This window comes from Camelus ferus, chromosome X (assembly GCF_009834535.1).
Source record: "Camelus ferus isolate YT-003-E chromosome X, BCGSAC_Cfer_1.0, whole genome shotgun sequence".
Taxonomy (NCBI): Eukaryota; Metazoa; Chordata; class Mammalia; order Artiodactyla; family Camelidae; genus Camelus; species Camelus ferus.
Window position 1 is genome coordinate 42901792 of NC_045732.1, and position 24242 is coordinate 42926033.

The window sequence follows — 24242 nt, forward strand, 5'->3', positions numbered from 1 at the left end:
AATTAAAGTGACAGTATTGTTCGCAAATATTTTCTCCCAGTTCATAGGTTGTTTTTTGTTTTGTTTATGATTTCCTTTGATGTGCAAAAGCTTATGTTTGATTAGGTCCCATTTGTTTATTTTCGCTTTTATTTCCTTTGCATTGAGAAACTGATCTAAGAAAATATTGCTACCATTTTTTCAGAAAATGTCTTGTCTATGTTCTCTTCTAGGAATTTTATGGTGTCCTGTCTTGGGATCTGCTCTTTTCTTTTAACTTGGGTAAACTTGACTCCTGATTTAGGAGTGTACTACACATTAATATAATCATTCTCCTAGTATTCATATTATAGTGTTCAAATGTGGGACTTCCAGAGTGCTAAAGGCTACTGTGCAGCCACTGTCCTTTCTGATGATGCATCACTAAGGTGCTATTGAAGGAATGTGAAGAATGGACATTTGTCCAACTACAGACTATGTTCTCCAAACCATCTTTAGATTAATGGAACCCAGACAATGGAGGAGATGTGAATTTCCCAGAATAATGTTCTATAGTTGACCTCACCTGCCCTTAGCCAATGGGGGAGTGAAAGAATAAAAACCTCTCTGGAATAGAAAGAGTGAAAATCAGCTCAGAGTGAGAAAGAAAAATGTAGCCCTGCAGTTAATTAGGCTGCGTGACAGGCATAGCTAAAGACGTTTGCAAGTCAACAGGAAATACTGTTTCTCCCAAAGTCATACAGCAGCTGTAAAATGCCATAAAGACACACTTTTTCAGTTACTACTATTTTCTTATCAATGATGACCCCAGATCCACTTTGCTATTCCCATCTATTGCTGGAGATTTCCAACTGCTGAGCTGCCCTTGCCATTACATACTTAGGGCTGCATCCACATCCTACACACACTCTACGCTTCACTCCTGCCTCGGATTTCACCTGCGTCTCCCGCCTCTCCACCCTCATTCGCAATCCACTGAGCCCGCCCCCTGCAAGGCAGGCTCCCCATAGGCTCCGTACACAGCCCTCACAGTCCCCATTGGTCCGTTTCTTTTCTCCTATCCCTACTCGCCTGCTAGAGTTCTCCACAATCCCGTCTAATTCTGTAAAACACTGCCGTTCCCATCTCCCCATTGTTCAGTCCGGTTCCACTCAGGCTCGCTCCATCCCTGGAGAGCGGTGCTCAGGTATGCTGGAGCGGCGGGAGTCTCAGGGGCGAGTCCATTCTTGGGACTAAGAAGGCTAAACTTAGGTTTCCTGCTCGGGTCGGACTAAAAGGAACCGGGTATATTTGCTCAAGCAAAAGCTGAGTGAGTTACGCGCGGGCGGCGCGGGCGGCGCGGTTTACGTGATGGGCTGGCATGAGGGGGCGGTTTACGTGGTGGGCGGGGTGTGTTTGGGTGCTCTACGTGTTGGGCGGGGCGTGAGGGGCAGTCTACGTGGAGGGCGGGACTGTGGGGCGGTCCTTGTGGGCGGGGCGCTCGTAGAGGGACCCCCCCCACGCCCCGCCCACCACGGCTCCTTCCGGCCCACTATAGTTGGGAAGGGCGGGTCCAGAGCACAGCCAGAGTTTTGGTTTCCTTGTGGGCGAGTCTTTCGGTGCGAGGGCTGTGCTCAGGTGCTTGCTGGCGGCGGCGGAGGCGTTCAGGCTTTGTACACACCGTACGTTTGTGGTCCGTGTAAACTTGGGCACCTTTTCCTTATCGCTCCGTGCCTCAGTTTCTTAGTTTACGACATGGTGGTGAAGATGGTAGCTACCTGGTGACTGGTGCAGAGTGTTCCGAGCTCAGCTGTGAGCATACTAAAGGGGAGTGATGGGTTTTCTGGGGTGAGAAAAGGGCATCCTGGTGAGGGAGAGATAGACATGTGCTAACAAATAATAGCCGCTAGCATCCCGCCCTTATGTGCCGGCACTGTGCTTTACTTTCTTCAGCTCATTTTCTCTTCCTAATAAGGCGCCAGGTGAATATTACCATCATTCTTATTTTATCTTTCCAAGCAGGGCGGGGCATAAAACACTTTAAGGTGCTGGGCCTTTCTGCTGATCTCTGCCCTCTCCCGTGTCCACAGCCTCTTGCTTGTGTGTCGTCTGCCTTCTAAGTACCCCTGGGATGGTGGGAGTGTTCCTCCAGCGATGAACTCATCTTGATGCTGCGGAAGTTCCTGCTGCAGCTGTGAAAAGGGTGGCCTGGCTTGGGGACGGCATAAGAAAAAGACCCACCTGAATTACAGAGTCAGCCACATGTGATGGTACTGCCATAATAGGTAAGACCAGAGTACAGAGGCCCCTCCCAGCCCTGACCCAGACCAACCACATAGCAGTGTGTGGATTCCCAACATTTATATGGGTTATTTCATTTTCTGACCTCTCCTGGACCCAGAAAATGGGGGCATTGAGTACTCCCCCAAACATTCTGTCAATTATTCCATTTTCATATTTCCCATACCTAAACCTTCTGTGACAATATTAATAGTGATTTATTCCCATTCAGTTGTCTGGGAGGCACAGAGCAGCACCAGACTCCCCGCAAACTTATGTAAGTTACTTTATTTTCTTGACTTACTCCTTTAGCTAAAACCTCTAAAACACTATTAATAATGTTCTCTAGGCATCTAAACCAATCCTTTGACCTCAGATTTCTATTGAAAGCACCAGATCATCCTGAGGCACCTCAGATCCACACTGGGGCCCCATAATCCAGACCTGGGAATACTTAATATTTATACTAATTATTATCTTATGTGCCCCTGAGGGATTCTGCTGGGACAAGGGCTGAATCTCCACTGGTCTCCTCAGCTGATTCTCTGCCCACTCCTTTGGCTGCTTTCCAGAAATTTGTGCTCTCACGCATCTCATCTCCTGTTCCCTTTGTCCACACGGCGAGTTTATACATCAAAAAGACCATTTGTTTATGATTGTTATTTTTGTGTCTTAGGGAAAACCTGACTTAAATGCTTGTGATCAGGCCACCACATTTAAATTTGAAGATTCACATTCTGTTCTCATCCTTTAAAAATCTCTTCTGGTTATATTATGTTCCCTTTCTCATTCCTGATTCTGTTTGTTTTAGTTTTACCTTAATCAAATTTGAGTGGTCTCTAGACCTTTTCTCTTTTACTGGTGTTTTGGTTTCATGTGTCAAATATATATTTTTGGAAAATATGTTTTACTCTTATTCATCTCTTTCCTATTATTTGAAATCATTTTGTTCTTTATATATCTTTTTTTAAACATCTTTTTTATTGAAGTACAATCAATTACAGTGTGTTGATAGCTTTTTTAATTGAAGTATAGTCGATTTACAGTGCTGTGTTAGTTTCTGGTGTACAGTATAGTGATTTAGTTATACATATATACTTTTTCAGATTCTTTTCCATTATAGGTTATTACAAGCTATTGAATATAGTTCCCTGTGCTCGACAGTACGTCCTTGTTGTTTCTTTACATAGCTTCTTGAGGAGGATGCTTAGCTAAGAAGTTTTTAGTGTTTGTTCCCAATATACTTAAGATAATAAATTTCCCTCCATATATATTCCTTCAAGCTGCATCCCACCAGTTTTTTCTATAAACTTTTAAATCAAAATGTAACATTTATCCAGGTAAGTGTACATTTTAAGGGTACGGCTCAATGAATTTTAGAAAGTGAGCATAGCCTGGTAACCATCCCTGAGATCAAGAAGTTACACATTCCCTTTTGCAGCTCTTCGTGTGTACCTGTACTGCTTTGCAGTGTGAACAGACATTGTCAGCTGTCACAAGACTGGGCAGGACTGAAATTGATCAGGGGTAGGCAGGGAGATGAAACATCCTACAAGGTGTGAGATAGATGTGCCCGACACCGAACAGTCCCACCCAAAATGCCAACAGCTCTGACAAACATGGGGGCAGACAGACTCGTCCTTGCTCCCCGTTCTGCCTTGGCCCCAGTCTGTGACCCGTTAGCTTACTCACACCCTCCACCCTTGTCACCTCCCTTTCCCTGGTGTTTGCAGTTACCTGCCACATTTATCTGGCTCCTGGGCCCTGTCCTTCCTGATGTGTCCACCTGGAAATGCCTTTTCAGGTCAGCCCAAGGCATACAATGCACCTTTCAAAACTGACCACCCTTCCACAGCTTTGCAGCATTTAGATGTGTATGCTACCTGGCTTTAAGCCCCTTAAGAACTGGAAATATGTGTTCTGCATTTCTGTGCCCCCAAACACCCAGAAAAACCCCAGGGACATAACAGGAATTCAAAAAAGGTTTGTTATGTGCATACTTAATGGTACGGTATTTGCTGTATTATTTCTTTTTAATTGGGAAGCTTTTATTTAATACAGTGGGTAACTTGCTATGAGCATCTGTTGTACTGTTGTTTCTGCAGCATATACATATGTATGTATGTTGAGCACCAATCACAAGCATGATAAATTTCACAAAGTGAAACATACACGTAACCACCGTTCATTTCAAGGAATAGAAGATTACCAGTGCCAAAGCCCTCCCGCCAAAGACCACCAGGGACACATCTGTGGTTGAACAAGTTGAATTTATTACTCATGGCAGTGAGGGGGAACGCACACTATGTGGTGTCTCCGTATGAGGGGGTGTTAGAAAAAAGACTTACAAGATGTGCATCCTCTTTGGGGTGATTTGGGGGAGCATGAAAGAAACAGGTCTTTGCTCTCGAATGGATGCTGTCAGGAACCAAGGGTATGTGGAATCTCTATGGTGGGAGGAAGAAGAGAGACTAAAACTATAATTTGTAAAGAATCAACAGTCATGTTAGCTAGGAAAGGGGGGTTATTTGATGATTTTTGTGGTTTGGACAATGTTCATGTTTTCATTGGTAGTCAGACATGATTACGGATTTTGTCTTGATCCATCACAGACACACAGTGATGTTGTTTGATGTTTCTCTTCTGTGAAATTGTTCCCGTTCAACAGGGGAACACCAAGTCCCAGCTGTGAGTGTCCGGCCAGCTCCCTTTCTTACCAGCTCCTCCCAGTAACTACCTCCCTGCCCCCATCCCCGAAGTAATCAGCATCCTGACTTCGCTCAACCTAGATTAGTTTTATCTGTGTCTGAACTTTATCTAAATGGGATCATATGGTATGTGTTCCTTTAAATCCACCTTCCAGCCATCATTATCTTTATGAGATTCACCCACATTGTTGCAGCTACTTGTAGTTCACTCTTTGTCATGACTTTCTGGTATTCTGTTCTGTAGATGTAGCACAGATCCTTTGTGCTCAACATTTTTTAAAAACAGTTTTTGGCTGTTATCAATAAGCTCTTCTGGACATTCTAGTACATGTTATTTAGTGCACACATGTATGCATTTCTCTCTGGTATATACATGGAAGTTGAATGCCTGGACCAACCATATGGTAGGTGTAGTGTTAGCTTTTGAAGCAACTATTTTCCAAAGTGGCTGTACCACTTTATATCCCCTCTAGCAGAGCAGAAGAGTTCTGGCTGCTCTAAACCCTCACCAACACTTGCAAACTCCTCCCTTTCTGTGACTCCATCTTTTAGACTTTTTCCCCATGTGCCTTGAGTTTCTTTCTCTTCTTTGTTTTCCATTCTTTTAGCTCTCTGCAATGCAGTCATGATATTTTCTGTTGTCTTCTGGCTCACTAATCCCTGCTTCACCTGTTTCAGTCTGCTACTACAACCCTCTATTGATTTCTTATTTTCACGTACAGTCATTGTTAGCTACATACTTTCTGTGGGATTCTTTTTTCCATCAATTCCCATTGTCTGGTGACAGTCTTCGTTTTACCATATCTTAACTTGCATGTATTAATTTCTTGGTATTTTAGAGTCAGTGCCTAGGAAGTCCAAAGTCACAGTCCATTGAGGGTTGGTACCTAATGTGTTTTTTCCCTTGGCTAAGTTTCTTGATATGCACGGAAATTTGTAGTTGAATGCTGGAAATTATATACAAGACATTTTGGAGGCTTTGGAAGTCAATGTCTTCCTCCATAAAGGATTCACTCTATTCTCTGGCAGGCAACCAAAGTAGGGGCAGATCACTTCAACCCAGCAGGAGCTGAGTTGTTCAAAGGTGGATTGCAATATTTGTGAGGCTCAGTCAGCTTCTGGGTTGGCTCCAGGCCCAGGATGGAGTCCTCCGGGGGGTCCCAACTATATATCTGGGGTGTTTAGTCTGGTGGGTCTGTTTTCCTTGGTGCATTCCTTTCGGCAACCATATTTAGCTGAATGCCCCAGTGTCACAGTGAAGATCCACAATGTGTGGCTGGTATTCAAGAGCATCAGGGAGTGGGATTTTGTGGTCAATGGAATATTCTAGTTAATAGAATGATTGGATATTGTTTTGGCGTAGAAAATCATAAAATACATCTCACATTGGATCTATCCGGCATATGCAGTCATGCCTTAGAATTAGAGAATTATAGATGACCGTAGAGATCAAGTTCATCGTTCTTCAAAACAAAGTGCACTTTGGAATCTGTCACCACCTGATGATCTTCGTTTTGACCAGTGCTTATGGGGGAGGCAATCAAGATGGTAGAATAGAAGGACATGGAGCTCACCTCCTTCCACAAATGCATCAAAATACATCTACACATGGCAGAGTTCTCACAGAATACCTACTGGAATCTGAACAGAGCTTCTTGTGATCACGTAGATAGGGAGAAATGTTAGTTGATGGCCTTGCATCACAGGAGCTTTTACTATAACAATTTTCTCTGCATTCCCCTTTTCCATCTGCAAACATGTTGAAACAGGTGTCAAAAGGAAATAGAACTCATAGGCACCAAGTTCATTGTCTGGAACGTAGTGGGTGCTCAGCAGACGATGGCTCCTTCGCCTTCCGATTACTGTTGTAGGTGAGTGTTAATCCAGACCAACGTCACAAAGGTCACTGCAGCACCAACTACGTGTGGGGTGCTCTGAGGGACTTCTTGGGAGATGAGGATGAATAGGACAGTCTTTTGGTGACTAGGCTGAGTTTGGGTTGGGTTGTGTGCAGCAGATCTAGTGGAGCCATTAAAGGTCTCTAGTTGAGGGATGGGACCAAAGCTTCACCTCAGACACCTGGAGTGGTTCATGGGAGGTGGGAGGACCGGGAGGGAGTCTGGAGCTGCATCATGTGGAGGGCAGACAGGGGCATGGAAGCAGAAGTTGTAGGTGTGAGGATGGAGTGGAGGGCAGGAGTGCTGGCAGAGTGAATGGGCCCGGCCACTGATTGACAGGCGAGGTGGGGAAAGGGAAGGGGCAGTTCAAGGCTAAGCAGAGTGTGGGCGGGCAGGGCTTGAGAAGGTGATAGCACCAAAGATAATGAGCTCAGGCTCCAGTGATGCTGCATTTCACATTCCCTTGAGTCTTTCAAGCTGGAGAGTGGTTCAAGGTCATCTGCAGAGAGGAGATATGAACACAGTCAACAGAGGTGGACTAGCACCAAGGTGCCTGGAGAAAAAGAGCCACAGTCCTGTCGTTTCTGTCCTCCCTGCTGCCTCTCAGGAGCTGGCTCCTGGGGCAGTTGGTGTCTCTCTTCTACATCTTTCCCTCTGCTCACAGGAACACACTCACACTTTATAAATATCCTCATTGTCCAGGATGACAATGTTCTCAGTGAACTCAGTGTGCCCCATCACCGGCCACTCTGCTCTGTGAACCAAAGAGTTTTCACAGAGTTCCTGCCAGGCCTGGGAGTGGCCGCCCTATGAGTTCTGTTTGCCTGTGAGATGTGCATGCCCGCGGGAATGGGGGCAATCACAAAGTGAACTGGATTCGTCCATCCTTCATTCCAAAAACTGCTTTCAACATCACGGTTGTGGCATAGAGAGCGCCACAGAGGGAAGGTAACTTTCAGGAGACTGAGTCAGGACCACTTGTTCAACTGCCCCACCTCACCAGGGAATTCTTCCCAATTTCAGGACACCCTGAAGGCCCTGGGGTGTGATTTATTAAAAGAGGCAAATTCCTTCACAGACAACAAAAATAAATCAACTCCTCTTTACAAGTAGATATTTCGCATTTTCTTCTGTTTGCTCTAAAGGGCAGTGGTTACTTGGGTCGAATGTATGGAGAAGTTACTTATTTTACTTACAATTTTTATACCCCAAATGTTTCTAGTGTAGCATAGGCTTAACAGAGGCCAAAAGCAAGGGCATGCCATCAGTACCGGATACACAGAGAGAGATGGCCTTGGTTTGTGAGAGGAAACTTGGTGTAGTCAAAAATTATTTCTTGAGTGCTTGTTATGTGCCAGAGAGCATTCTAGGTGCTGGGAGACAGCCATAAACAAAGCAGACAAAACCCCCCACTCTCACAGACTTTATTTTCTACTGGGGGCAGGAGGGAGTAGAAAGAGACACACAGTAAACAACATAAAGGAATATATAGTATATTAGATGGTGGTTATCACTATGGAGAACTATATCGCAGGGAAGAAGAGAGTAGATATGTGAGGGGGTGTCATTGTAAATAGTGAGGTCTCACCAGAAAGAGATGTTTGAGCAAACGCTTGAGGGAGGTGAGGCAATGAGCCATGCAGATACCTGGAGGGAAATCATTTCAAGGCGGGGAAACAGCAGGTGCAAAGGCCCTGGGGTGAGAGTTTATCTGCTGATTCCAGGGCTGCGTGGCTGGAGCAGAGGGAACAGGTGGCAGGGAAGTAGGCATGAAGTCAAGCTTTCGAGAAACCTATGAACATGAGCCCTGTTTTATTCACACATATGCATACATACACCTACACACACACACACACACACCCTTGAAGAGGTGAAAGGCATACCATGGTTGCTTGCTTACTGCTTTTGGCTGGTTCACCAGCAGCAGGGCCTGAGATAGAAGTTCGGGTTCAGGTGATTTGGTGAGGGAGAGCTCTTAGGGAATGTGTGGAGGGGTGAGGGAAACAGGAAGAAGCCTAGCAAGTATGTGGTTTCAGTAGAAGTGTGGCCTTGGCCTGATCTCACAGGGAGCTTGGGAGCATGGAAGACGCCATAGAGTTGATCTGACTTCAGGCAGTTGGGCTGGGCCTTGGGTACCCACTGTTAGTAATTGACTCTGGATTCCCCCCACCCCTGGGAATGAGGGATGTGAGGGGAGGACATTTGATGCAAAGTGACTCCTGTTGACCAAGGCAATTCTCTGGAGGAAGGACAGTGTGAACGCTTAGCAGCTAACTCTGACCATAGGTGGCGGGGGGCAGTGCACTGGTGCATAAAGGGACCCAACAACGTCTACCCCAGTCATACAGAGACATGTGGAAAGGGCAAGATTTTTTTACCTATACATTAGAACTGTTCAAAGTACACAACTAGTAACGCTTCATCTGTATGGCACCTGTTCTGTCTCCCACTTTGTCTAGACCTGTGTCCCAAACAGTGAGCTCCGAGGCCCCTGTCACTGGGTTGGACTCTTCCGATGCCTGTTCTCCCTGACGTGCCTCTGACATCCTGATGTGGGCCAAGGCCAAGAGTGACAGCATCCCTGCCCGGTTCTGCTCTCATTCATCAGGGCCAGTCTGGTTCTCAGTTGGCAAATGGAAATTCCTACCTACATAAGGCTGCTCCACCAAGTGAGAGTCACTGAAGCTTCAGCTTAAAAGAGCCCGCCATTCTTAGTGCCAATGTGGTTAACATGGCCAGTGGGACCCAGAAGAGCCTCTGCCCACAGTTCAGATCCTTCCTGTGCTCTGGGCAGAGTCACTGCAGCAGAGGTTATCAGTCTATGGTGGGTAGGATGGTGGTTAAGATCAAGGAGGTAGGTCCCCTGGGTCCGACCTTGCTCCTTCCCCCATCCTGCTCTGTAGCTCTTTCCCAGACCCAGTGGCCATTCCTGATTTCACCTGCCAACCTCACAGGGGAGCTGTGAGTATTCAATGACAGGAGGTATGTAACTTCCACGGCACTGCGTCTGCACCTAGTGATTGAGTGGTAGACATTGGATGTTCTTGTTCCAAGTTGTTTAAGAATCATAGGCAGCAGGGGCAGGGTAGAGCTCAGTGGTAGAGCATGTGCCTAGCAAGCATGAGGTCCTGGGCTCAATCCCCAGTACCTTCATCAAATACACACATACATACAACCTAATTGCCCACCTCCAAAAAAGTATATAGTGCTGTAGGTCAATTATATCTCAAAAAAACCGGAAGGAAAAATCTTTTTAAAAAGAATCATAGGCAAGCCATTGGCCAGGTCTCTGAGAAGGAGATCCATCATGGTCTCAGTCCTCAGGTCTCTCAGGGGAGACAGGGTAAAAAAAATACCAATGATTTCAAGCAGGATATGACCAGCACAGGACAGACAGGGATGAGCCTAGTGTCGTGGAGTTCAGGCCATGTTATTTTGAGCAGGTTCTTAAAGAATGGGAAGGACTTGGTAGGCTAACTTCAGAGACCAGGAGAAATTCCGGGAGGGAGGAGTGACATGGACAAGGATGAGATGTGACAGTGTGAGCTGTGCTTGCATGATGGAGGGCCAGCTAAGATGATCCTGGCTTGCAGTTGGCTGCCTTCTCATTGTGTCCCCACATGCCCTTTTCCGGGTGGATGCCCATAGAGAACAAGAGTGCAAAAGTGCTCTCCCATGTCTCTTCTTATAAGGACACTAATCCTCTCAGATCAGGGCCCCACCCTTATGACCTTGCTTAACCTTAATTACTTCCTCAGAGGCCCCATCTCTAAATACAGCCATACTGAGGGGCTGGAGCTTCAACATATGAAATTGGTGAAGGACACAAACATTCAGTCCAATACAGTGCAGTAGTTGTTAAAATCAGGAAATTTGACATTGATACCACAGTATAACCTCATTTGTTTTCATCAATTCTGGTCCCACATCCAATCTAGGATCACACATTGAATTAGTTGTCATGTCTCTTTGGATCCCTTTAATCTGGAACGGTTCTTCAAATCTTTCCTTGATGTTATGGGCTGAATTGCATCCCTTCAAAATTCACACATTGAAGTCCTAACCCCCAGTACCTCAGAAGTGACCTACCTTATTTGGAGATGATGCCTTTAAAGAAATAATTAGGATTAAATGAGGTCAATATGTACGTATATGCATGACTGGGACATGATGCTGTACACCAGAAACTGACACATTGTACCTGACTATATTATACATCAATTAAAAAAAAAAAAAGAAAAGAAAAGGAAATTTATAATTTTTTAAAATAAAGTGAGAAGCTCTGTAAAAAAATATTTTTAAGATTAAATGAGGTCAAATGGGCAGGCCCTAATTCAGTACAACTGGTATCCTTATGAGAAGATGAAATTTGGACACAGACATGTGCACACATAGAGGAAAGACCCCTTGGAGGCCCAGGGAGAAGGTGGCCGTCTACAAGCCAGAGAGAGAGGCTTCAGCATGAAACCAACCCTGCTGACATCTTGATCTCAGGCTTCTGGCCTTGGGACCTGTGAGGGAAATTAATTTCTGTTGTTTCACCGCCCAATCTGTGGTGCTTTGTCATGGTAGCCTGAGCTGACTTAACACACTTGATTTTCATGACCTTGATGCTTTTGAAGGTTACGGGCTTTTAGAACGTCCCTCAGTTGAGGTGTGTCTGGTGTTCTCTCATGAGTGGATCCAGATTCTGCACCTCTGGCAGAAGTGTCACGGAAGTGATGCTTGTGTCCTTCTCAGTGCTTCATATCAGGAAGCATCACGCCCTCTTGGATTTTTCTTTCTCCCCAAGGTGTAACACAGACTCGGTTGAGGGTAGGAATCCTACATAACTCGCCACAAAGCACTATGACTGTGAAAGGAAAGGCATGAGAAGTCCCCACCTGTGTATTCCACGTCACCCAGTGGCGGTCACTTTGGAGTGGACAGGGACATGAGGTTATGGGCTGTGACTTCTGAAGATTTAGCTGTGGCTGTCACCCCAGGTGGCGGAAGCTGGACCTTGCCCAGGCACCTGAGGCTGGACAACAGCTGTCTGGTCGCCCGGGTGAGGGTGGCCTCTCTGTGCACTGGAATATTTCAGGTTGGTGTGTTCTCAGACCTTTAACTTCTCAGGTTCTTAAAGCTGGGAGATGTCTCCAGTGACTAAAACATTTGACCTGTAAAATGGAGATACTTACCTCACAGGGCATTGGGGAGGATTAAACAAGCTTGTTGGTGGAAAGACCCTGGAAGCACAGTGTTTGGAACAGAAAAGGCTGCATGAGTGGAAGCTATCATTAGCATTACTATTATTTCTGTAATCACATGCCTAACTCCATCTCCCCCAAGCAGGATGCCCCATTCTCTCCCTAGATACCCTCCCAGCCCCTCGGGATAGTCACAGCCTCGTTCTGGACTCCCTTCTTACTACCATATTCTAGGGAAAATCACTTCTGGTGTCTATCATCCTCAAAACCATCCCACACAGTGGTTGTGATTGCTCTGACCTTGTCACAAATTGGGACATCGAGTCATGGAGAGGCCTAGGGATAAGGTGTCCAAGTCTCTACATGTCCCAAGCATCTGAGGTGGGATTCATGTGGGTGACTCTAGTCCCAAAGCCAGACCTAACAGCAAGGCCACTGTGCAGCACCCTCTCTCCCAAGGACCCAACCCACAATGAACTTTCTGCCTCGGTGTTCTGGATGGAGGGCAGTGACAGAAGTGGACAGATCCCCAGATACCCTACCCGGACTCAGATGGCTCTGCCCCAAGCACACAAGGCCCCCCAGGACAAAACTTGGGAGGGGGTCAGTGAGTATGGTGTGAAGTGCAGCTTCTGCCCAGCGCAGCCTTGGGAATGGACGTGCCACTGAGACCCTCCTGGGCTGGGCCTGGAGAATTATGGAGAAGCAGGGGGGCTGGCCAGCCAGGTAGCTAGGGGAGGGGTGGGTGGGCGTGGGCAGAACCAGCCTGACCAGTGGAGAGATGGGAGGGCGGTGCTGTATGGAATTAGATGAGATCACAGAGGACTGTAGAGCATGGCCCCAAGGACGGGAGGTCAGGAAGCTGATGGGGAACTGGGAGGGCTGCATGCAGGGCCTACTGGGACCATGTCTTGCAGGGAGGCAGGCTGTGGTAGCATGTGGGGTAGGGATGTGGAGGCTGGACAGACAGGTGGAGTCAAGGGCAGAAGTGAAATATTTAGCTTACTCAGGGTGAACCAAGGTAGCCGGCCCTAAGTCTTTTGGACCAGGGTTTCTAACACCAGCACTATTGACACCTGGGACTGGATCATTCTTTGTTGCAGGGGCTGACCTGTGCATTATAGGATGTTAGCCATCATATCTCCAAATGGCCCCTGAGGGACAAAATTGTCCCCAGCTGAGAACTACTGACCTAAAGAAACTGTTTTATGTGGTCTGGTATAGGAGTCAGCAAGCTTTTTCTTTGAACGGCTAGGTAGTAACTATTTTAGGCTTCATGTGCCACGTATGGTCTCTGTCCCAGCTACTCCACTCTGCTGTTGTAGTGGGAAAGCAGCCAGGGACAGTTTGTAAAAAAATGGGCCTGGCTGTATTCTAATCAGACTTTATTTATGGGCACTAAAGTTTGAGTTTCACCAAATTGTCACATATCAAAAACTCTTCTTTTGGTATCTTTTCCAATCATTTAAAAATGGGAAAGCATTCTTAGCTCACGGGCCATAGGAAAACAAGTGGCGGGCTGGGTTTGCCTCAAAGACCATATATAGTCTGTGGACTCTGATCTAGCAAAACAGGCTTGCTGTTTTTTTCACCTACGCTACCCAGGTTCCGTTCCCCATATGGGGATTGTAGCAGGTTTTGTACACTGTTTGATCAAAGCAGCTTTTTAAGATCTACCTTTGCCTGCTCTCCCTCTTCAGGTCCCAGCAGTAACACGGGGCGAAGCAGAGACTGAGCACAGAATGACGCCCTGAATTCCCTGATTTCACAGAGAAACTGCAGGTTACAAAAAGCATTCATGCATATACGTACATTCATGTATGACTGAAAAATTGTGCTCTGCACCGGAAATTGACACAACATTGTAAACTGACTTTAACTCAATAAAATAAAAAAATTTTTAAAGCATTCACGCAGATACATGATTTTCAATGAATTTCTTTAACTTTCTAAAGAATTACTTCACACCTACAAAAAAATCACAAGAATACTACAGAAAAATCCAATATAATCTTTATCCACACTCACCAGTTTTTGGCTTTTTGCCCCAGTTGCCTTATTTTTCTCTCTCAATCTCTAGATTGTTTTCTTTAACTATTTGAGAGTCAAGTTGCAGACATTGTGACCCTTCAGTGTGAATGAAACTTCAGTGTGAATCTCTTTAGAATGAAAGCATTCACTTGTATGACCAGAGTACCGCTTTGAAAAATCAAAGAAAAATGTTAAGCTTTATTGAAGTTACAATTCACATACCATACAATTCACTTGTTATATGTGTACATACAGTTGAATGATGATTGATGAATTTCTGCAGCTATCATCACGAATCAGTGTAGAACACTTCCATCACCCCAAGTAGTTGCCGCATGCTCGTTTGTAGTCTTCATGGTGTTCCCAGACGCAGGCTCCCACTGATCTGTTTGCTTTCCGTTGCAATAGAGTTACCTCTTCTATGAGTTTCATGTAAATGGAATCGTACTACATCATATACATATACACGTACACACACACACACACACAGTTGATCCTTGAAGAAAACATGGTTGAACTGTGCATGTCCATTTATATAGAGTTTTTTCAATAGTAAATACTACAGTACTACATGATCCACAGTTGATTGAATCCGATGTGCAGAACCAAGGGGAATGAGGAACTGTGGATACAGAGGGCTAACTATAAGTTATGCTCAGATGCCCCTAACCCCCTAACCCCCACATTGTTCAAGGGTCAAGTGTATGTATACTCTTGAGTCTGGCTTCTTTCACCTAGAAAAGTATTTTTGAGGTTCATTTGTGGTGTTACATAAGTAGTTCTTTCCTTTTTGTTGCTGAGTAAGTAATATTTCATTGTATGAATATACCATATTACTCGTTCACCAGTAGATGGACATTTGGAATGTTTCCAATTTTGGCTATTATGAGTAATGCTGCTATGAACTGTCACATAAAGGTCTTTGTGTGGATATGTGTTTTATTTCTCTTGGGCAAATGGGTAGGAGTGGACTTGCTTGATAGTATGATAAGTGTATGTTTAATTTTTTGAGAAAATGGCAAATTGTTTTCCAAAGTGGCTGCACCATTTTACGTGCCCACCATCACTTATGAGAGTTCCAGTTGCTCTATATCCTTCACAACATTTGCTATGGTCAGTCATTTTAATTGTAGCATATAAAATGTTATCTTGATTGTGATTTAATTTTTTTAATATTTTTTATTGAAGTACAGTCAGTTTACAATGTGTCAGTTTCTGGTGTACAGCACAATACTTCAGTCACATAGGAACATACATACATTCGTTCTCATATTCTTCTTCACCGTAAGTTACTATGAGATATTGAATATGGTTCCCTGTGCTATATAGTATTAACTTGTTGTTTATCTATTTTATATATATTAGTTAGTATCTGCAAATCTCGAACTCCCAATTTATCCCTTCCCACCCCCTTCCCACCCTGGTAACCATAAGTTTGTTTTCTATGTCTGTGAGTCTGTATCTGTTTTGTAAATAAGTTCATTTGTCTTTTTTTTTTTTTTTTTTTTTGGATTCCTTTTCTCCACACCCTCTCTGACATTTATCATTTGTAGACTTTTGAATGATGGCCATTCCAGCTGGGGTGAGGCGATAAACGAGCTCTATTTAATTAGCTTGAAGGAAAATAAGCTTTACTATCAATTGTGTATTTATATAAAACTAAAACTTAACTTTCTTTAATCTGCTAGGATAACTTTGTCTTGGACTATTGGTCTGTTCTTGTTAAGACTGAATGGTTTTTCCCCACCTTTTAAGAAATCTGCCTAGAAAACAAAGATTCTGGGTTTTATCAAAATAACTTCCTGTGCTTTATGTTGTGTTTTTCTGGTCTGTGATTACTTAAGAAAACTGAATCGTCTCTTCTTAAAGAGCTAAGTGTTTTGAGTTTTTTTTAAACAACTACATAATTTTCTGTATTTGCCTTTGAAGTCTTTAGTTGTTACTTTGGTTAAATGAATAAGTATCATTTCACAGTGATCTGTAATTCTACTTAAATTGTTTTTAAGCCTTTCGATATTTTGTATGTTTCCCAAGAATCAAATTCTAAATAAAGTCTTTTTAACCTCAGAGCAACTTTGGGATTTTTCCAGAGGGCCCCTGGAACATCTCAAAAGATATGTTCTCTCTCCTTGTAAAAGAGAGGTATTTAATTAGATTTACTTACTATGTTAAATTATATGGGAAGCATTGTCAAATAAGAAGTGATATTAAACTTTCTTAAGTTATATTTCTATAAATATGTTATTAATATAAATGTTCCAGAAATTGTATGAAATTCCTAAAATTCTGATAATGTCCTGGTATAATGTTATCGGTCATAATTCTAGTTATTATTTTTAAAAGGATGTCACAGAAGTAACCAAATTTCCTTGTCAATTCCATTATAATCAACTCTCAGATCTTTAACCATGGCCACTTTTAAATGTTTTGTGATTTATGAAGTGAAACAGTTACTATTTCACTCTGATGCTTTTGCAAAAATGTTCCTGCAAAAGTCCTTTCATCTTCAAGTAGATTCATGGAAAAGACTGAGAGGTACAGGTTTCTGATAACTAAGATCAATTTGCTATCACATGGGAGGAGCAACAATAGACGTTTCGAATGCTTCCCCAGGACTACCTTCACAGCCTTACAATATGTCATGGGATGGTAGCTTGTGACCTGTCCCTGTTCTCTTTCCCCACATCAGTACAACGTGCCCATTACGTTGATGCAATAATGCTAACATATGAACAGTTGCTTCTGCTGCAGGACTGTCTGCAGACTTTGCTGTAAGATCTGCAAGGGAGAGGATGGGCAGTGAACCCACAGAAAATTCAAGGCCCAAGCACTGCCACAAAGTTTTGGGAAGTCATTTGGGCAGGTAAGATGTGCATTGTCCCAGAAGCTTTGATTGATAAGGTGCAGGTCTGTCTAACCCCTAAGAAGGTGAGAGCAGTGCAAGCCTCTGTAGGGACTATGAGGTTTTGGAGGACTTTTATTCCCTACCTTTACCATACCACTTGGTAAAGAAAGGGCGTATGTGGGACTGGGGATCAGAGCAGCAGGCTGCCTTTGAGAAGGCAGAAATACTTACGAAGGAGATGACAGCTCTGGGCATCTCACGAACAGGGCTGCCATTTGAGTTCATGTGTCTGGTACTCTGGAAGCTATGGGTGGGGCACTATGGCAGAGAAAACAGGGGAGAGAACCCTTAGGATTTCGTTCCCAGCTCTGAAAGGGGGCAGAAACCTGATACACCCCAGAGAGCAGCAGCTCCTAGCAGTGACCACAGCGCTTCTCCAGGCAGAGCCTCTCACAAAGCAACAGCATCATGATAGAACATCCCTTCCTGCCCAGGGGTGGGTTGAGAATATGTTCCATTGACCCACCTCTGCCAAGACTCAGACCCCTCACTTTGACTTAGTGACATGCCCGTTTGCAGCAAAGGAGCACCCTGTCCGCCAGCCCACTCTCTTTAGAAATGCAGATGCTACTAGGCCCTGTAGAGTATGTAGATCTTCCGGATGCCCCATCCTGATTCCTACTGTGATCCCTGCAGCTTATAGAGTGGGAGTGGGGGAAATCCCCACTGATGCTGGGTATACAGATGCCTGGAACCAGGAACAAACCACGGCAGGCAGTGGGCTGAACTCAGAGCAGTCCAGTGATCACTCATGAGCCCTGGCTATTAACCCTTTGCACCGACAGTTGGGCTGTTCTAAAGGGCTTAACCCCTGTGGCTTGGCCAATGGAAAGCTGAGAGGTGGATGATCATGAATAAGCCCTTGTGGGGTCAGGATATGTGAAAAGACATTTGGATTCGCCTGCAAGAGGCTGAGCCAGTCCTCACTGTCTTGCACGCCCCAGTTCATGAGGCACTGACACCCCCTGGCATCAGGATGCTGATGCCCCAGCTCAGGTGCATGACCTAGTAACTGACCCTTTAGTAGACACAACAGATTGGGTGCAGAGGAAGAGCAGCTACTGTAGCACCCAGGTGGGATGGTTTATTGCCAAAGATGCTAGGTTGCCCTTGAAATGCAATGGCTCGGTTAGTGCAGGAACAGAATGTCCTGTGTGTTCTACACAGAGCCCAAGGCAGCTGCCCATGGAGTCTGGGGCCGTCCACTGGCGTTCCCAACTGATGAGAGATTGGCAGATTGATAATACCGGACCCGTCCCTCTGAGCGAGAGTTCTAAAAATGCCTTGGTTTGTGTGGACACTGCATCTGGCCTAAGCCAAGCTTTCCCCTGTTGCCGCATAAACCAGGCTGCCACCGTTAGGGGATTAGAGGAGCTGAGTACCACGTACAGATACCCTCATTGATTAGACAGTGATCAGGGGTCTCATTTCAAAGGTCATGATGTGTGAGATTGGGCAAAAATCATGATACTGAACGGAGGCTCTATCCCGTTGACAGCTCACAAACAGCAAGGTTGATAGGAAGGAAGACGGGCATATTAAAGCGGCAGATTGACTTGCAAACAGGTAAAACCACTTTGGCTGGGTGGACTGAAGTGCTGTCCCACGCTTTAATCGATTTGACTGATCAGCCAGCGGGGCCAGTTGCCCCATATGTCATACTGGGGACACCCACCAGGTGTGGCTTGCAGACACCCAACACCGTATAGGTATGGAAGTCAAGAGAGACAGCCATTGCCCCGACTCCAACTGTGGATCAACGTGCTGCACTGCTGAGAAGATCAAGCCTCGTCACACCTGGGAAAGGCGTTATCTACTGGAATTTGCAGTGGGATGTCCCACCGGGATGGATGAGTTCCTTTGCACCCCTGGGTAAGGGGTAACTGCTCAGTCTCTGCTGGGACCCCATTGTCCTGCTGTAAGCCGCACCTGTTGCAATATGTTGTAACTGGAGTGGAACAGGCACCATTGAAAGAGGAGGGAAAAAAGGAGCCCTGCTCTGGCATATCCTGCCCCGAGTCCATCTTTTCATGCCTGACAGTGCCACCTTTCTGGCCAACATGTATGCATAACCAGGTCAGGTTCCTAAAGCTGTCAGCCTCTTTCTCCTCAAAGCCAGATGGGCATGTTCTGTTTTCCACTCATAGGATGATTTGGCTGCCATCTTTCTTCCCTCCATTGGTCTGAGGGTGTTATAGCATACATAGAAGTCCTCACTAAACTCACCCAGCAAGCCTTATAAGATAGTCACAAAACCTGCCTTTACTGAACACTGAAGTGTCTCTAATGAGGAAAGCTGTCCTCCAAAATGTGATGGCCTCGGACATGATTAACATTATCCAAACAGTGTTGTGTGTTCATACCTGATGAGTCTCCTGATGTGTCATCTTTATTAAATCTCATGGGGCCACAAATGAATGAATGCCCTGAGTGATTGGACCCCTAGCCTAGGGGAATTAAATCAGTTGTTTGGATGATGAGGCACTTGCTGGAAAAAATTGTTACTTATTTTGGGAATTATTATCTTAATCCGTTTTCTCTTGCATGTGCCTATATGGTTACTGTGGCATCTGCCTCCAGTGCAGCCAGACAGCCACCAGATGAGCCACCTCCATGCTAGTGAAACCCCTTGCTGACCATTCAGGGCACATCATGGAAGAAGGGGACACATAAGATTGGAAGAGTCAGTCACAAAGGGTGGAGGGCTGGAGGAGGTCATTGAGAGGACGTGACCTCCACTAGACCCAGGAGCTGGACCTGGGCAATTGGAGGCTCCTCACCCCCTCCCCTGTTCTTGGAATGTACGTTCTTCTCATTGATCCCAAAGCTGGAGCCATTTTCAAGGACGCAGCCTTGAGATAGTAGTGTGCTACTGAGACCATCTGGTTGATATATGTGGCTGGACCCCATTAAGTCCTCTATATAAACTTTCAAGGTTCTGGCTGGCAGGTATGGAGATCTGCTGTCTTGCAGCTGCCCGAGACAAGCCTCATGTGTAAGTTCCCTTGTTTATTAAAACTGCCACCTACCAATCTGGAGTGGTCTGCCCCTTTCTTCCATCTTTCCTCGTCCTCTGTGTACAGGGGCCAGTCTGTGAACCATTATCCCTTTGGGTGATGAGGAAAAGATAAATGGGAACGTCTTACCTCTGAAGTGCTGAAATTGTTCTCTTACCTTCCCAGGGAAATGGCCAGACTTCGCTGGGATATAATTGAGCAGCTTTGTTGTGTAGTCACTGAAGCTGCCCTTTCCTCAGTCTTCAGAGGCCCCCAAGCAGGTGCCTTCTGTCTGTCTTCATTGGAGAAAGGTCCGTTTAGGTCTTCCGCCAATTTCTGGATTGGGTTATTTGTTTTTTTGTTATATGAGCTGTTTGTATATTCTGGAAGTTAAGCCCTTGTCAGTCACATCATTTGCAAACATTTTCTTCCAGCCCATAAGTTGCCTTTTTGTTTTGTTTATGGTTTCCTTTGCTGTGTAAGCTTTCGAGTCTAATTAGGTCCCATTTGTTTATTTTTGCTTTTATTTCTATTGCCTTGGTAGACTGCCCTAGGAAAACATTGCTTTGATTTATGTAAGAGAATGTTTTTGCCTGTGTTCTCTTCTAGGAGATTTATGGTGTCCTGTCTTAGGTTTAAATCTTTAAGGCATTTTGAGTTTATTTTTGTGTATGGCATGAGGGCCAAGCAGGTGCCTTAAATCCTGAATCATGCCCTCTTACCAGGGTATCAAGTTACCAAACCAGACCTAATCTTTGTGTTTGGGAAAGAAGAGAACATTGGTTAGCAGGGAGAAAAATCTGAAGTCATAAAGGTGAGTGAGCACTAGAAAGATGGGGGATGGTGGATGGAAGATTCCAGCTGGTGAGGAAGAGGTTCCCTTGATGTGCCGTCGACATACCATGATCTTCCCTAAAAGAGATGAGGTAGGGCTCTTGGCGGTCACAGGACACGTGTGAGCTCCTTAGATTAAACCTCTCCACGTGTCTCCCCCAATGCTTTGCTTAGCTTTGAGAAAGAACCCTGCCTGCCTGCCTGCGGTGTCCTCAGGCTCTGATCCCTGCCTCCTTCAGCTGGAACAAGCCTTTCTAGGTCATTTTCCCCTTCCCTCCTTTCCTTCTGCAACCAGACACTTAGACATCTGTCCTTAACTTTGTGACTTTCGTTTCTTCTGCTTCTCCCATCTTTGTGAGAAGTCTCATGGTGTTTGCTCCCTGTGTTTGACAGTCAGACCCCACCCCACCCAGATGTAAACTCCTCCTTTCAAGGACCTCCATTATATGTCCCCCTCAGTTGTTTCTGATCCCCAAAATTGAAGCTGTGATGTCTTTGTTTCCTAGTTGATTGTTGTCAGCACATAGAAAACCAATTCCTGTAATTTGAGCTTGTATTTAGCAACTCTGCTAAATTCACTTATTCTAATAATTTATCTATAGAGAAAATTTGGATTTTCTGTGTATACATGTCATCTGCAGACACTGAGAGTTTTATTTATTCCTTTCCAGTCATTACTGCTTTTCTTTGTCTTGCTTTATTTCACTGACCAAGGCCTCCAGGACAGTGTTGAATAATTCAGAAGTGGGCAGAGCACTGATTCCTAATCTCAGGAGGAACATTTTTACCATGTCATCACTAAGTCTTTGCTGCTTTTTTAAACACACCCTTTTATCAGACCAAGGAAGTCCTCTTCTATTCCCAGTTTGCTAAGAATTCATATTATGAAAGTGTATTGAATTTTATGAGATCCTTTTTCTACATCTATAGAGATCATTATATTTTTCCTTTATTAATTCCATCAACTAAGTTATCAACTTTACTGGCCTAGTTTTTTCATAATTCCTTTGTTTCTAAAATCTGTAGTGATATCCACTATATCATTCCTGATTTGAACATTTATGTTTTCCCTTTGTTCTCTTGATCAGTCTAGGCTTTCTCACTTCTATTAATCTTTTCAAAAAACTTGATTTTCTTTGTTACTTCACTTCTAAAGGACAGGGAAACAAATGGGATGGAGGAAGCTCCTAAGAAGTGTTACACATAGATAGTAAGCTAGAAGCTTGAGACCTGAGCAGAACTCACAAGATGTGTGAAGTACAGATGATGAGTAAGTAGCTTTTGAGACACAGGCAGAATCCATAAAATGTGTTAAATTATAGTTAGCAACCGAGCAGCTAGTAGGATACACTAAAGAGGATGAATGGAATATATGATGGAACAAACAAGAGTTACAAAAAGATAGGAAGGTGAACACCAAGTCATAACGTATATTACCACCTGAGCTGACAGCTACGTTTTACTGAAATCAGCCACCAATTAGTGCCACTCCATATGGTTCCACTGAACATCAAAGCCATGACTGCAGGCTGATTGGTGAGCTACAGTTGAGGCAAATGAAGTATGTCTTTGGCCCTGGGCACGAGTCTGATTGGGTCCCTTGTTCAAACCTCAACTCTAGTCCTAACCAATGAGGATGACAGAACAGGAAGACAGGCACATGGTGTATGAACATTACATAAAATACTGAAGAAATGTGGTCCTTCTGCCTGTTTGCATCCTATGCTAAGTGTGTTAACTTACCCCATCTCTTTCCCTTTCTTTCTTGGTGTTTTTTTTTTTTTTAATATAGTTTGTATCTTAAATTGATTTAATAATCCACATGACCTGAGCATTTGATTTTGGTCTCTAAGCCTTTAAATTCTGAGATCTCTTAGGATAGGTTGCCTTTTACGATATTGGGGTCCATCATTGTATCAAGCAAATTTTCCATATTAATAAGTCCCAAAGGATGAAGTGAGAGGGATCATAATTCAGTTTGGAGATTTTTCCTAAAGTAATAAGACAACAATATGAAATAGCTGGTTAAATATTAGGGGCCCAGTAGTGACCTGGGTGGTTATAGGGCCAATCAAGGCTCACAGGGCTGATCTTAGGGATCCCAGAGTAGTCTTGAGGATCCTAGGGAACAAGTTGAAGAGGAATTATAATGAATATCATTTTAGAGGTTTATTAAAGCAATAAGACACATTTAATAACTGGCATAAATAATGGGAGGGGGCAGGACTGAGGGCTGGTCTAAGGGCACAATGGAGATGATTTGAGGGAGGTTGATCAAGGGGGCCTTGCCCTCCCTGCATGTTGTTAAAACGGAGGGGATGTTCACTGAGCACTGTGTCCTGGTCACAAGCTGTTCCCATCCCATATACCTGTGGTCACCATGGGGGCCTGGGGCAGCTCCTCTTTGAGACCACCTCCACTCACTCGGTCCTCACCAACTCCTCATCAGCAACAACACGAGATCCTGCATCACTAAGACTCTGAGACCCTACAGCCCAGCTCCACAGATACCCCTCACTTGTGAAAGAGCGCAGGGCACTCGCCAGTTCTCACGGTCTGCCCCACGTCGCCTGCCCAGTCTTCCTCTGCCCTTATTAACGCTCTGCCGCATGGTCACACGCCTCTTCACTCTGCCCCATTCACCACTGTCACTCCCCCTGTGCCTCATCTCACTCCCAGCTTAATTCACTCTGTCCACATTTCCAACATCCACTTTCTGTCTGCTTAAACTACTCACTCCCACTCTCCCCGGCACTGCTCAGATTTACTTACGCTCAAGTGTTTCTTCGCCAGTAATTCACTCTACCAGACACTTCCATTTCTCCCTACTCTTCCCCATTCACCCCCACTCTGCCCCTCATACCCCTATTCCCACACTCACCCTTCATCACCCTAGTCTCTCTCTCACAATTTCAGTCCATTTATCCACATCCTGCTATTCATCCCCACCCCTTCCCCTCTGGGTCCCTGCCTCACTCACCTCCACTTACCCACATGGCCCATCACATTGACTTCTGGGTCCCAGGAAGCAGGAGTCCAAGATCAAACTGAAATGGCAAGATCTGACCCCCACCCCATCCCAGGATGACCTCTGATGGGCCTGAAACCCCAGGAATATTCTCTATCAGCAGGAAGATGAGATGTTTCATTCCTAGTGCCCTCAGGTGTCCCCTCAGCAGACTGCACCAGGAGCAAGGAAGCCAGCCCACATTCCTTCCTGAAGCTTCCTTCTCCCTGGAAGGGCACTAAATTTGGCATGTCTGGCTTTTGTAGTTCATAGAAAATGAGCCCACTGCTCATTTTCCTGCGGTAATTTAGAGGCAAAAACAAGGCCTGGGAGGGCACAGGCAGGGTCTCAGGTCTGACTCAACCACCTGTTCTGTTACATCGAAACACTGAGCATGCCCAGGGTTTCCACAGCTTCATTTGCTCAGTTCCACCAC

At 44.9% G+C, this 24242-nt stretch overlaps 1 long non-coding RNA gene across 2 annotated transcripts; it reads left to right on the forward strand.

The window, feature by feature from the left end:
* Positions 1-273: 273 nt before the first annotated feature.
* LOC116662241 lies at positions 274-15335 on the forward strand. 2 transcript variants are annotated; one of them, XR_004318263.1, is made up of 6 exons: positions 274-1165; positions 2049-2243; positions 2471-2515; positions 6716-6817; positions 9304-9513; positions 13734-15335. It is a non-coding gene; the product is annotated as an uncharacterized LOC116662241 (long non-coding RNA). The 2 variants fall into 2 exon arrangements; XR_004318262.1 differs by lacking the exon at positions 274-1165 and adding an exon at positions 1351-1640.
* The last annotated feature ends 8907 nt before the right edge of the window (positions 15336-24242 follow it).